This window comes from Haliotis cracherodii, unplaced genomic scaffold (genome assembly GCF_022045235.1).
Source record: "Haliotis cracherodii isolate W230 unplaced genomic scaffold, xgHalCrac1.p SCAF_7, whole genome shotgun sequence".
NCBI classification, from domain to species: Eukaryota; Metazoa; Mollusca; class Gastropoda; order Lepetellida; family Haliotidae; genus Haliotis; species Haliotis cracherodii.
In genome coordinates, this window is record NW_027266330.1 from 54,130,880 (window position 1) to 54,146,592 (window position 15,713).

The 15,713-nt window shown below is 38.8% G+C and overlaps 1 pseudogene; it reads left to right on the top strand.

Annotated features, from left to right (window-relative positions):
- Window positions 1-11,701: 11,701 nt before the first annotated feature.
- LOC139449009 (uncharacterized) overlaps window positions 11,702-15,713 on the top strand; it is a 37,728-nt pseudogene continuing 33,716 nt past the window's right edge.

Genomic DNA, 15,713 nt, shown 5'->3' on the forward strand with positions numbered 1-15,713 from the left:
ATACCTACAAGAATATTAATTTCATTAACATAAAATATACGGCTGTCCGTGTGCCCTTTAGTAGTGAAATAAAAAAATCTAAAAGCAGAGCATACAGTATAGAGTGGGATATCAACCTTCACTGAAGACAAAGAGGATTTTTCTGGAAATCTTGTGGATGTCATCCTCTTTGTCAAATTTCCAATCATCCGCTCTCCGCCATACATGCTATGAGCTATCAGGGGTCCATGTTCTTTCATCTGGGCAGGGATGTGATGAAGAAGATGAAACATCATAGTCTGAAAAGGAATATGATGATATAAAGGAGGTGCAGTATGTGGAGCTTACTGTATCTAGTGTTTAACGCTACATTGAATTGTATATCTCTCACCTGTGCTTCAGAAGAAATTTCTTCTGATTATGGAAATGGTTTTGTCATGTCTATTTACATATAGTTACAATGGTTGCAGATCATACTGTTTAAACATACGTTCATGAATAGAGGAAATTCGATCTCTTTTCTTGCATTCATCTCTGGGATGAGATGTTCCAACCTCTGGATTGTATTGTCGGAGACCGTTGGGAGGTTGATGAGGGCAATGACTTGGCATATCATTCCTATGGTTCTTGTTTCCTCTGGCCCGAGAAACGTTCCTGTTTGAAGTACGTAGTTAAGGTACCCCTCGGATGCAAACTTGAACATAAAATATAAATGGTAAAGAGAGATTATCGAAGATCGCATATCCAACCCAATGTGTCCCACATGTATCCATATATCTTGTATTCTCAGATTCAGTAAGTAGATTCAGTATTTAGCACTACTGTTACATGTGCATACGCTGGGGTGTATCGGTCAAAAATTCTACTGGGCTCAGTATAAGTCTAGCTAGTTTACTGTCCTTCGTTGGCAGGTTTTGTATTTAAGTCCCAATGTTTTTTATTATCTTTAAACCCTTGATAGTCACAATATGGCTGAAATATTGCCGATGTGACATACATTTTTAACTCACTCATTGGGCACAGTGTATGATGAACTTTCGATTTAATGGAAGCTCAGTATTCCTATGAGGTCCCTTGAGGATTTCCCGTCATGCGTCGTGAAAGGGCAGGTTATACTAGATCAAGGTCAGAGGTGTAACATTAGGAATCTAACTGTAAATTGTTTAAGTAATGGTTACCAAATTGTATGAAGCCTATAGCGTTCGCTAGCAAACTCAGTCTGTCTGAAGTGGGTATTTTAGTTACATATATTTCATACTTCGTGTTAGTAGTCATTGGAAATGTTTCAAACCTTTGTGCATTGATTTGTTGTTTCAAATACACCCTTGGTGAACGGTTCTTCTGGTAGAGGTCCACAGTAGTCAGGGGAGAAGATCCCAAGACCCAAGTCCTTCTTTTGCGAAAAGCACATATGAGACATGGCTCTGGAACACCAAAAACGCACGAAAAATTACATCTAAGATGAATATACTCGCAGTGGCAACAAAGCCTTTATACAATGTATATACATTCCGTAGGCCGTTGAATGTGTAGCAACCTGGGGACGCGTTTTGCTCAATTTACTGAATACTAGGCTAGATTTGTGGAATAGATTACATATCTGATTTAAGACAATATGATTTCAGCTTAAATCTCGAAACTAGCCATGTAAAACCTGATTTCCATGATCAAATACCGCTTCATTAAAGCACTAACAGGTTTAATATGTGTACACCTTACCTTTCTATATCTTGTCTTTCTTTTAATTCTTTTCTGAAAATGGAAATGTATTTCTTGTAACGCGTGCAATTTGGGAGCGTGCAAATTGTTGAATTTGAGACCCGATTTTGCGTCTAACCCGTTATAGAAACATACACCACCTTACCTTTTATTCAGCTTTGCGTTGCCACGTGATCTGAGGCTGCTTGTGTCAGTCACCTTCCGCGTCTCCTTTAGCCTGGAAACAGACAATAAACCTGTAAATATACTGGTAAGAGGTACATTGCACAAACGGGAATGGGAATGAATGTCTATATACTAGTGAGCATAACAAATGTTGAATAGCATTTTCTATTCTTACAGCTTTTCATAAACGTGGCGAAACCAAATGATAAATAAATTGATACTTGCCATCCGTATCCACTTTTCTTTTTTGGAGTCAAGTCTGGGTGCATGCCTACTTCCGTGTTGTAACCACGACGTGTTGACTTGAGCTTTTTCAATTTTCCTGATGAAATCAAACACGATCTGAAACTAATTCAGTTGAACAAAGTCACACCTTTCGTCAAGAATTGAATAATTGAAACAAACGTAATATTCCATACCGAATTATCTGATTATATGTTAACCACAAATAAAAACACGTTGTCAATACACAAATTTAATATGAACTTAAAGATGACAAATTATCCTAAACAGTTGGTGATTGCATTTTACCAGCAGCTGAATAAACTAGACTATCTAGAATAACTATATAACTAGACAGACAGATAGACAGACAAAAGTAATTGGCTAAATTTAACATTAAATATGCCATACTTTCTGTTTCCTTTCTGGTGCTGGCAGACTTGTCTTTCATAGTTTGTCTCTTTCCTGTGGACAGAGCCAATTTAAGAATGCAAGCAACAAAGTACATTATTATTTCCGACCTGTCTACTTCACACCTGATGAAATCATCTGAACCCAGAATACCTGATATTTGTGGTCACGGCACAGGTAGGTACTCCAACTCCCACCTCTCATGACTGACTTCTAAATAACACATATCAGTTATCTTGATAATCCTAGAGACATGAAGGAAGACACGAGTAATTCGATCGCGAGTAACCATGTTTCAGTAACATGATCAGTTACCATCTGGTGTGATCCATGAAAAACTTATCACTGCCCAAGTTTGACTGCAATAGGTTTAAGGCTTCACGGAATTATGAATATTTGAATATTTAGATAAAAAACATCATGATCGTATATGCTTTTGAGATAAACATTTGATAAATTGTACTGTTGAGTAAATCCGTTATCACATTTCCTGTTTAACGAAATGCTACATCTTAAGTTATATACGTTGCTTAGCAAGAAGAAATACAGTTGGATAATTTAAGATCCAACGTTTACAAGACCATCTGCAGACGTGACGAAATGAAACTTACCGCCTTTTTTGGAGGGATCTTTTCAACAAACATAGGATCTTTGTCTTGCATTTGAAAGAAGTTATTACTTTGAAAGTCGTCTTCACAATGTTCTGTGTGAGCAAATAATGCATACATCTTAAATAATTGAAAACCTATTGATGTCTCTCTCAAATGTCGGCGTTATTTTAGGTAATATTTATCAAATACAGTATCAAATCAGTTATAAGGCAATTATTTATAATACATTTACCCCGCTCATGTGCATGACATCGATCATTTGACTGTTCTGTCCGTAATTCGGCAAACGCCACCAAACCTCTTTTCCACTTTTACCAGTTGCTGTCTTCAAAGCAGCAAGTCTTTTCTTGGCGTTCCTGGGTTTATAGAGAAAAAATAAACAATTAGGATATTGTTAATCACCTCAAAGTGACTGTTTCTCTTACAGTGAACCTAAACGGCTCTAGATTTTTACATTTGCTGTATGGGTATACATGTGTGGTATTGAGACGAAAGTAAATTATCTGCTTGTGCCTGTGAAAGTGTTATGTCTGCGACTACGGATACCCATTAGATGTGAATGTGACATATTTGATTAACCTACAGTTTTATCTTCCGTGAAGTGGCACTGTCTATTATTCGCTTCTGTACTTCTACGGCACAAGCTGCGCTTTTCATCTCTGATGAGGAACCGCTTGCAGTTTCTTTCAAAGGTAGTGACCTTCGTGTCTCGGTATTTTCAAAATTGTCTGTGTCACACCTCATGTGATTGCCTTCTGGAAGATAGCGTCTGTTTTCTATGAACACTGTTGAACGGCATATATTGTCATATGTGCCTGAAACATAAGGTATTATTTTTGATAATAATAATATTCTGACATTTAAAAATATTTTGATATGCAAGCAGTGGTCATATTTGAGATATTGGGAAGAAGGTCGCCTTGATCGGAAACACCTAACGTAGAAGGTTCCGCGAATACTAGATAATCTACACGGACACAAATGTAGTCCGGAAATCACACAGTCTTTCCACAAAAGTTGGGAATTTTCTGTATGTATTTTCGTTGTTAAGATCCGAACATTTGTATATATTCATCGCTTATAACATACCAAGTTTGGGTGTTCACGGTGAAACGGCTGAATAACCTATTTATCAAACGAGGAAGTGAAATATTACGCTTTGGCATAGACTGCATACTGCCATCCATGCCAAATATACATGTCTTGAATGGAAATTCGATACGCATTGAGACCGCCTCCGTGGTCTAGCGGCCGCCCGGAGAGCGGAAGGTTAGGGGTTCGATCCCCGAATGCGTCATACCAAAAGACGTCAAAAGATGGTACTTGTTGTTACCCTGTCTGGCGCTCGGCATTAAGGGGCTAAAACAAGGACTGGTCGGCTCGGAGTCAGTATACTGTGTCTGAGTGGGGTATTCATGTTAAACTGCGGCATGGTATCTCAGTGAGCTAGCACTATAAATCGGCATCAGTCCGGACTAGTACAAGCAGCCACACAAACACACACGTGCATGCACGTCGCTATATAAGTGCAATAATCTTGGACGCGACGTTAAACCCCATTTCACCTCACCTCACCATACGCATTGACATTCTGCAAACATACCTTTGATATGGCATCGTAGGCAGGAAGCTGCTGATCCCACATTCATTCTCAAACATGACTTGCATCCACCTGGATAGTCGAATATAAGTTTGTCCAGAATGCCTCGAAGATAAACGTTTTCTTTTCGGTAACCGTCGTAGAGTAATACTCCCTCGTGAAGGTGTTGTAATTCTTCCACCAGCGGAACATGATAGCAATCTAAGGATTTGGGCTGTTTGGGGCCTAAAAGTCAACGTGAACAGACATTTGTAGCATAGTCAAAACAGTTCTTTAAAATGGAGCATCAAAATGCTTTTATTTCAGGGGAAACATAATGTTGGAATATATATTAATGACATCTATGTTCGTCATTTAAATGTCGTTTTACATATAAGTTTTCCTTTTAGTATAAAAACGGTGATTTCTTACAACCATGGTTTACTTTGCGTGCACGATTTTATAGTTCACTCAAAATTATTTCATTATAAATATTTTGAAACTTGTACTATTATGTTCTTTGGACAGTTGGGTTGGATGTTTTCCAATCCTGCAACGGATGAGGGAAAAAAATATGATTAAACCACTTACCGGGCGTGATACCGTAGCTAAGAAGAAAACCAAACTTCTCACGCACAACAGGAGGCAGGTTGTAGATCTTGACGACCATGCTCCACAGAGATGTTGCTGCTTTTTTGTGATGCCACGGATTGGATCCGTCTTCCATAAATCCAAGGACAAGGTTCCGTTGATCACCCTTGAATTTAAGGAATTGCTGGTGGTAAACAAAATGTATTATCGACTGTTTTAACAATCATACTTATTCAAATACACATGTCCCCGGTGAATGCAACAACAACTGTATCGTTGCTGTTTGAAATGAACAGTAAACGTTTGTATTTTGCCATGCCGGTATCCTAAAAGTAACATAATAAGATATTATATAGCATAATTATTATGTGGTCTGTATATGGAGCGAAGTACACAACGGGAATGGTAAAACGATATATTCATAATGGCACTTAGGGTCTCGTTGAATTCGTATACATTTCTTTTACTGTAATCTTGCAATGTAGCCATGTACATGTACATTGATGAATGACAACCTCGTGTCATTTTCCATGTTCACAACATAACATACGTATTAACCGCATGGTTTTAAAAAGATGGTAAAAAGAACTATACACGATAGCAACTTTTAAGGTCATGTATGTTATAATAACATATTATCTACCACATCAAGGCATATTTAATATTACCATCGTTGGTAAAAGAGAAAGTACAATAAAAACCTTCATACCCTAAACAAGGTTGCCTCCAGGGTTCTCTTCCAATGAAGGCTTTCCTTGAAATCCATGACATAATCGGATGATAAGGGAGAAGTTTCTTGTAAAAGTCTAGCAATCTGGGGAATCTCATAGAGCTGAGCCAGCCTTGGTAGCAGTTCAACGTACTGAAAGCTTTTGCTTTTTGATCGAGGGCACTTGCAATTTGGACATATCTGAAGTTGTGAGTTTTCACCAAAATAACAAATACAGTCATTGTGACATACTTGAAGTGTTTTGGTCTCTGGTAATAGATCTCTCACTAGAGAATAGCACTGTCTGTATGTACCTTTTATTCTCATGTCGGATATTGCACTACTTTCAAAGAAACTCTTGAATAGACTTAACATTTCTGTGAACGCTAGATCAGAAAAGCCGGGATGCTTCTCCTTTATGTTTTAAAGGCTTGAATGGAAATCTAAAACAGTCCAAGAAGAACCTCCAAACAAAGGCATGTTTCTTTCATCGAATGGATTCTTCAAAAAGGACATGATTGATGGGAAGTATACATCTTTTTCTTGACAGAAGATTACATGGTCTGGAACGCTGAAAGATAATATTGTTATGGCTTAGTTTTGTACTTAAATTTACAGTTATAAGTTACAATACTGTGCGACATTGAATTCGTCTACGACCATACAATTATTATTCAAATGGTGTACATAAAGAAAAATAACTCGTAAAGTGTACTTACCTTCCTATTCCTGTTTTACAGTTGAGTAAGTCTGACATGGTTTTCAGGTCTTCTCTTCACGCTCTCGTCGACATGTTATTGAATACAGCAACGTGAAAATGTTCCCCGTTCAAGTGCAAGTGTAATCGTTTTATAGACAGTAACTGTTCAAGTATTCGGTGCATAAGTAGCATCATCGATGTGCAGCTCGACAATGACTAGCATAAAGTAACCGCCACATATATTGGTGGAGCATTACATAACAACCGTGCAGAGTTTCGTAACATCTCCGCGGCATTTACATAACATACAACACGTGTTGAGGAAGACGTTATCTTACTATTGGGCTCATAACGCTAAATAAATGTAAATCAACAAAATTACATATCTGCAAAATAAAATGTAGTAGATCACGACTTTAAATGGCATTGTGGAATAAATGTGACGACTTTAATGTAACAACAAGTGTATACATCAGCAGTTATCGCTTGTTGCGTTCACGGTTTACCGACTTTTTATCCTGAACACACGTTGACTCCTTTGTCTGACTAAGCTTTAGTGAAGATAACATATTTGAAATGTTGCTTTCCGGGTCTATGAGTTTTATGTTTACATAGAAACACTTATATGCCTTTACTTAAAAGACCTTAATCGTCATTATTAATCCTCATCATCATTGTAGTGTATATGTACTGTCAGTCAGCCCTGGTGTTGGCCCGGGAGCGCCAAATTTGATTTTGAGGAGGAAAAACCCTCGTGCGTTCCCGGGACCGGTTCACGGTTCGTTGCCACGGTATTTGGAGCTCCCGGTTCCATGCAAGTAAAACCAGAACAAAGGAGAACGGCTTATCAATTAGGTTTTAATCCTAAACGGAATACACATTTGGTGTGTTCTATCTAAACACGTTTAGGTTCTAAACGCATGAACTGAGCTTAAACACACGAAATAAAGTGCATATCACCAGCCAATAAGTCAAAGGTGGCGTCCCCGTACCATGACCGTGCAACTATGTCACTTCAACCGAAATTGCTGAGGCAGAAGGCGACCTCCCATACACATAAAACAACAACACGTGGATAGGAGGTCTCATCCTAAGCCTAGCTTGGGTCAGGCAAGGTACTCCGGGGCACCAACACCACTACTACCAATATGACAAGGTGCATAGTTCTAGCTTCTTGTACATATCTACATGTAAATAGTAAATACTTCTATATAACCCCAAGCAACGGACTAGATGCTGTCACTTCGTACCGAGAACCATACGTACACTGATCCCTATTCTGACATAGTCTGTGGGATCTTTTATTACACAATACATTTCTCTCCCCTAAAATTATAACAAATACTTTTCCTGATGATAGAGAGAGAGAGAGAGAGAGAGAGAGGGGGGGGGGGGGGGGGGAGAGATATTGGTTTTGTTTTTATAGTGCTGATCCGTCGCATATGAAAATATCCAATCAACGTCATCTGCGTCCATGACGTTGTTAGTAGCACGTTTTGCATAGGGTTCGGGGATTCCGATGACTCCCTTTCAAGTTACTTTACCACATAACCATGAACTAGTATATTTAGGAAAATCGAAAAACTACATCGCATCGGCGAATACAACCCTAAAGCAGCACCCATCCAACCCCCCAACCCCCGACCCTGCCCTGACCCCCCCCCCCCCCCCCCCCCCCCCCCCCCCGACACACACACACACACACACACACACACACACCCTCAGTACCCTTCCGTATGTGCTACAGATGTGGTGAGAGTACCCTGGAAATAAAGGCCGTGATCAATTACTTGTTGGGATTATAAACAGCCAGAGACCTGGGGAGCTCTCACAGTAAGCGGTTCATCGCGCGCATGTCGTGTCAGAGGTGTCAGGTCAGGGCCTGGATTATTTCTGCTACATGTGAGGGTACGGGTTGCGCGGTCGCTGTTCTTTGTTTCCTTCTCATCTCAATCAGACGTGTTGTCTTTAGAAGAGTGGCTGATACATTTGCATTAGCCAGTCTATTGGATCTGGCAAACAGACAATCATAAGGATATAGATCGGTTACTTACATGAACGGACTTGCAAAATGCAACAATGTGCCAATTGTATGCATTTTGTAAAGCTGCTTAGATGTATGATTTAAAAATATATTCCTCTTCGTATATAGATAGATAGATAGATAGACAGATAGATAGATAGATTGTCTTTATTTCCTCTAGTATTGAAGATACATTATGTAAGATAGATGCTATGAACAAATGCTGCCACTTGTTAACGCAATGAGAGACTAGTTACATAGTTTCGCCCCATATCTCAAGCTCAAGGTCTTTCATGCAATCAGGCAGCCCGCCTGGGAGGAAAGACATGATAACATCATCATCATTTGACCAAAGGTGAACAAAGGAATTCGCATCTGTGATATCAAAGATAGTTTCGAACATTTCATTTCTTTCTTGCATATTAATAGTACATTACATAAAAATATGTTTGACTATGTCATGGGCAACAGTCCCGCGACGACAATCTCACGATTCTACCTTAGATCATCCTATTTTAAATAAATGAGACAGAACATAAAACGTTGAAGGAAATCGTTAAGAAAGTTGCCAAATCATGTGTTGCCCTTCTGATCTGGTACCAGTATCTGTTAAAAGGTCCTGTCGGTCGCACATGTGTTTCACAATTCTTGCAGAATCTGCATTTCTTATCTTTTCATTCACAAGACTAGTCCATTTACATTTACTGGGAACATAACAATAAGCTATGTAATCATTCAAGACAGGGACAAGATCGTATTTATGTACAAGGCCCAGCATGTTGAAACAGGGAGATTTGTCAAATCCGGTTGACATTTGTATTGCCCAAGTCTGCCAATAAATAGTTGTTTGAAATAGAAGTCACATCTAGATCGACACAATTTACCAAATAAGAGCAGAGCTTGTTTATCAATGTATGGCTGAATGGTAATAAGATCTAGACTATCCAGTACAAGTTCGCTTGGTGTAAGTCTTGGTAGACCCTGCACCTTTTTACTGAAGTAGCGCTGTGGTATTTCACGCAAATCATACTCTTTACCAGTAAGTTGCCCCCGTACATTGGATCCATATAAGGCACATGGCAAGATAACTCTCTGTAGTATTCGCACAGCTGCAATTGGGTTCAACCCACCGAAATACAAACCATTGTTTTGGTTCACATTGATAAGTCTTTTCAGTTTTTCACATGCAATTCGCGAGCGTTCGAGTGTTGAGATACTGTCACTAAGGCATACTCCAGCATACGTTACAAAATTATTGTGTGGCAATACTATCTTTCACAGGAAACATGAGGGTCGGGTACATTATATTTACTGTGCGAAAATACTACGACTGCACTTATATTCACACTTCGTAGACATACTTGTGTACTATGTTTGCATTGCGGGAATTCACCTTAATCGCTAGACGCACTGTATATCATGTAAACATAAGTTGTAATAGCATGCAAGTGTTAGTATGTTGCAATTAAAGTGTAATATGTCGTTGCGTATTGATTCATTATATTTGGAAGATAATGCATTCACTAAATTGTGTGAAATTCCAAATATCAAATTTAACGTGTATGTACTTCATATTCTTTGGCGTTTTTTAAGACTGTACGTTTTCTTATGATTTTCTCATCGCCGTTGTTATTGTGTTGTTTAATCAATGGAAGATGCAGATGGTATAATGTGCTGATGTAAATTGTCCACGAAAACCTCTCAGGTTTTGAACGAAAATTTTCACCAAGGAACTACACATTCCGCGAAGTCATGTATGCAAATGTGTTACACCCAGTATCTTTTATGTAAAGGAAATATTCAATAATTGAATTATTAAATATTCTATCATGAAATTGGAATTTACTCGATTCTGATTGGTCAATCAGAGGCTATTAAATAACAATATACCCCCTCTGATAGAAACAGCTGGTTTGACGGTATTCATAGAATATTCATAGAATAGTACTATTTTCAGTCATTGTCGGTAGGCATATTTAAATAATTACATCTACAACTACAGGTTACAAAATGCACAGATGCGGTTACTACAATATTTAAAGGATGTGTGGCAATACATTTCGTGCAGAAAAACACGACAGAAATCAACAAAGGGAATGTATTTACGTTTGGAGACAACAGAGAGCTTTGAATTTTTTGCGCTTTTTATATATACGATCTCATATCTTTTGCGTCACAATGAGCGATATGACGTCATAATGGTGACGCGCGATGTAGAGCGAAAGCCGTGCAAAACTTGCTTTGTTTTTTTAGGGATGCCCACCTCATGTTAGCTTACCAAGGCTTTCAATGCCTGTCATATGTTCGAGTGAAGTAAACAAACTGCTTGAGTATATACAGCGCCATATTTTGTTCGGTGATTCCGTAATTCAGATTGACAAACCACTCAATACACTGAACTCAACCGATGCCGCTTCACTCAGTACATTTGCTAACACAAAAGAGTTCGCGTCATGGTAGAATGGAGATAAACATACTGTGTTTTCAATATAGAGCTAGGTTACCTTTAGATTTAACCGCGCTAAATTTAACATTTGTAACCTCACGCTGCGCGTTCGGTTCCAAATTCAATTTAGCGGGTTAAATCTACAGGTAGCTCTACATTGAAAACACAGTATGTTTATCTCCAAAATAACTGACTTATATACCTGTAAATATAACCGTGTGGGATACTATGTGTGACTATCATACCATTAGCATTAACCTTCCTGCTTCTATAATTGCAAGCAATATCAGAGACGAATATATGGCAATAAACACCAAACGATCACCACCTACAAAGATAAGTTGTGAGAGCTGTTATTCAGTGCAGTTAACATATCTTTGTGTACGATTTTGTTGGTTATATTGGACCAACAAACGGAAAGTAATATCTTCGTGTGGCCGTTTCTGCAACATGCCCTTTTCTAATAATGTTGACAGTATGCGGCAGTCGCGTTGTCTTAGATCAATTACGTTCTGTAAACAATCCGCGAAATCGCGTGAGTGGAGAATGGCGACAGCAAGTACTCAACCGGTGGAATTCATTGCTTCCACTTGGAGCCACGTGCCCCGCGCCAACTCCGGCCCGTAATCTAACACGCTGGAGCTAACCAATGAAAGCTCGACAAATAGAAATGCCAGAGCACGCGGAAGCTCGATTGACAATGTCAATCAAGCAAAGGGAGGAGCTTGATGAAATCGTTCTCTCGCAGAAAATTCCGATGTCAAATAACGACAGATTCTCGACGGAAAAACGATGGTTGGAAAGCGTCCAAATAACGTCGTTTTTCCGTCCAATGCCCATATACGGAAAAAAAAGACGTTTTCGTGTTTGCAGTGTTAAAAGATATGACGTAAACGGTGACGTCATCAACGTTAACTTTCTGATTAACGCGCATCTCCGCTTGAATAGCTGCCCGCTCAAGACGTGTTTTGCCCTGTCTCATTTTAGCAACTTAAAACCACCTCCTCCCAAGCCTCCTCCTCTCTATCTCGCTATTTAGGTTCCTTTTTCTTAGTCATGTGCGTGTATACGTCGATTCCCCCACCTTTGTGGCTTATTTCATACAATTTCGGATTGGCAAATTGTACGCTTAGGCGTATATACCTTGTAATAAATTTGTCCGCCTTTTGTTGTTTAAACAACAATTTTCATTGTCTGTAATTTTTGCCACAAATGAACTGGACGTTCTCGGGTCTAAGGGTTTTTTAGTATAAATGCTGATATGGAGCATTGAAGAAATTGTTAAATGCTGGATTAGAATGATTGGAGCGGAGTTTTGTGATATATTGTAATGCCAGTTTTATTCGTCTCAGGCTAAGACTGGATTCATTGGCTTCCATATATAGACTGTCAATTGGCGATGACCTAAATGCTCTAAGACACAACCGAAGTCCCTGGTGGTGTATAGTGTCAAGTACTTGAATGTATGATTTACGAGCTAAACCATAAATGAAGCCGCCGTAATCAAGTTTAGACCTTATCAAAGTTCTATATAGAGATGTAATAGTGTTTCTCTATCACCGCCCCACCTAGTATTTGACACTACCTTTAAAATGTCAAGCGCTTTCAAACATCTAGCTTTAAGATTTTTAATGTGAGGTATAAATGATAACTTTTGATCAAAGGTAATACCCAAAAACTTGGTTTCTTTGACCACTTTTACTGGAATATTATTTAAAGTCAATTCAGGATCTTTATGCGGTTTCCGTTTATTCCAAAAATGAACATAGCAGGTTTTAGTTTTGGAAAATTTAAAACCATTTTCTAAGGCCCATTTTTGTATTTTATTGAGACAAAGCTGTAACTGTCTCTCAATGCTATTCATATTTGCACCACGGCATGAAACATTAAAATCGTCAACAAACGACGAACCATCAATATTTTCATTTAAAACTTTAGCAAGACTGTTGATTTTAATGCTGAAAAGTGTGACTGATAAAATACTGCCCTAAGGGACCCCCATTTCCTGATCATATATCTCGGACAATGTGGAGCCTACTCTAACTTTAAATTTTCTATCTTCTAAAAAGCGAGTGATGAAATCAGGCATACAGCCACGTATACCCATGTCGTGGAGATCTTTTAATATACCATACTTCCACGTGGTATCGTAAGCCTTCTCAAGCTCAAAAAAGATCGACACAACATGTTGCTTGTTTACAAGCCATTCCGTACAAATGATTCCAATCGGACAAGATGGTCGATGGTGCTCCTCTGGTGTCTAAAACCACACTGAATGTCTGTGATCAGATTATTTGATTCAAGAAACCAAACGAGACGCCGGTTGATCATCCGTTCCATGGTTTTACAGAGACAACTTGTCAGTGCAATAGGTCTGTAATTAGAAGAATCTGTGTGATCTTTACCAGGTTTAGGCACAGGTATTATAGTAGCCTCATGCCAGGAAGGAGGGAAGTTACCATTTTCCCATATACTATTCAATATGGATAAAAGGGTTAAAAGAGAAGGCTCGGGAAGATGTTTAAAAAATTGATAATGTACGTCATCTGGTCCAGAAGCTGTATCATGAGCCTTGGCCAAAGCCTCTTGTAACTCAGTCAATGAAAAGGATTCATTGTAATCCTCTGCATTATCAGACCGAAAATTCAGAGTATTCCTTTCCTGCTGATTTTGAAATTTTTGAAATTTTGGGTCATAGTTGGCAGAGGAGGAATTTTGGCTGAATGTTTCTGCCAACTTATTAGCAATATCCTGTTTTGATGTCAATACATCATGATTAGATAGTAGATGCTGAATATTGTTCTGTGACCCCTTTCCTTTTATCTTTCTCATCATATTCCATACTTTATTAAGGGGGGTACGAGAATTTATTTTTGAAACAAACTTTTTCCAGCTTGTACGTCTATTTTGTTTAAGTGATCTACGAGCCTTTGCTCTTGACATTCGTAAGCAGTTTAAATTATTGGCCGTGGGGTGTTTATTAAACACTCTTTCAGACTTTTTCCTATTTTTCCTAGCTTTTCTACAATCATCATTATACCATGGTGTTTTTACATGTGGATTTGTCGATGTCTTAGGGATGGTTTCTGTGGCAATGTTGATTAATTTATCCGAAAATGATCTGATCTGATCAGGATCATCAATAAAATTTTCAAAGGTCAATTCATCACTGCACATTGTACTAAAGGTTTGCCAATCTGCCTTGTTGAGTTTCCAATTAGTAATGGGTGGCTCCTGACAAGGAACGATAGTTTTGAGTAAGGTTGGGAAATGATCACTCCCACAAAGGTCATCATGTACTGACCATGAGAACTCATCCAAAAGAGACGGATCAGCAAAGGCTAAATCAAGAGCTGAGTAAGTACCAGTCGCTGGATGTAAATACGTGTTGCTACCATCATTAAATAGACAGAGATCATGCTTCTGGAGCAACTCTTCAAGTATTATCCCCTTTATGATTTTGATCACCCGAACCCCATAATGGGCTGTGACCATTAAGATCGCCCATAAGCAAAAATGGCTTAGGAAGTTGGGTGATAAGAGTATCTAAATCTTTTATCTGAAGTGCAGTGGATGGAGGTAAATACAGAGAACATAAAGTAATAGCAATATGCAAAGTTAATCGTACTGCAACCGCCTGTAGGTTGGTATTTAGCGGTATAGCACTGTGTAATGTACCTTGTCGAACGAGTACACTGGCACCACCCGTTCTTTTACCATTGGTAACCTTTGCATATGAATGAAACATATGATATTGACGGAAGTCAATATTATCGCATTCTCTTAAATATGTTTCTTGAAGACTAAAAGCCACAGGATTAAATTCCTTAGATAGAAGTTTAACCTCATCAAGGGCCCTAAGCCCTCGACAGTTCCATTGTATAATAGTGTTATTATGCATTATGGTGCACTGACAGGAGACCTTTCACGGCCTCTTTTCCTAGGGGAATGGCTTCTCGGTCGTGTGTTTTGTGGAGACTTGTGGAGAAGACACATCCATTTCCTCGAACACACCAAACCTTTTAAACTTAGTAACAGGATCTCTATGACCCTTAGGGAGACGATCTAATTTGCCTTTGTTTTTTTAGTAGTCAACATTTGGATTTGATTTCTTAGCTGGTTTTGGGGTAGGTGTTTGAGAACTGGCAGTTTCTAAAACAGTTGCTGAATTAGCAGAAAGTGAAAGTATTTCAGGTGATTCGGTTGAGGTCCGACAGTTGTGTGTGAAACAGGCTTGGGAACAGGCCGTGTATTTGGTCGTGAAACAGCTGCAGAGTAAGAATTTCGAACACACTGTTCTTCATCTAAAACAATTTTCTTAGCATCTTGAAAAGAGATGTTCCACTCATGTTTGACTTTGACAACCTTTGACTCGCGTTTCCATACTGGACATTCTTTTGATGAGGAAACATGGTTACCGCCACAATTCACACATGAGGGATCTTTATCACACTCAGAACCGTCTGCACAATTGCCACCACACCGCATGCGCTGGAACCATGTCCATAGTGTTGACATTTGTAGCATCTCAATGGATTTGATATGTACAAATCAACCT